Below are 244 nucleotides of genomic sequence, written 5' to 3'. Positions count from 1 at the left end.
ACGTATTTTGATTGATTTTGTTATATTGGAATTTAGATTGTAATAGGAGTAGAAGCGATTCTTTCAAGGTCATAAGCACAGTATCCATGGTCTTACACTCAACCTCGGTTATAAGGATGGTGAATTCATGCCCTGAGGTCGCAGGGAAGCCTTGACAACAGCATTTGTATTGTAAGAGCGAAAGTCTGTCCTCGGGAGCCTGCGACAGGTTATCTGCGCCGGTCGGTGATATGGGTGCTTGGAG

At 44.7% G+C, this 244-nt stretch overlaps 1 protein-coding gene across 1 annotated transcript in view; it reads left to right on the top strand.

Moving 5' to 3' along the window:
* Positions 1-244, top strand: part of LOC119592029 (mpv17-like protein) — a gene marked incomplete in the record, with an annotated part of 21,183 nt that overhangs the window by 1,971 nt on the left and 18,968 nt on the right.

This window comes from Penaeus monodon, chromosome 29 (genome assembly GCF_015228065.2).
Source record: "Penaeus monodon isolate SGIC_2016 chromosome 29, NSTDA_Pmon_1, whole genome shotgun sequence".
In the NCBI taxonomy this organism is placed as follows: domain Eukaryota; kingdom Metazoa; phylum Arthropoda; class Malacostraca; order Decapoda; family Penaeidae; genus Penaeus; species Penaeus monodon.
This window is presented reverse-complemented; position numbering and strand designations above follow the sequence as displayed.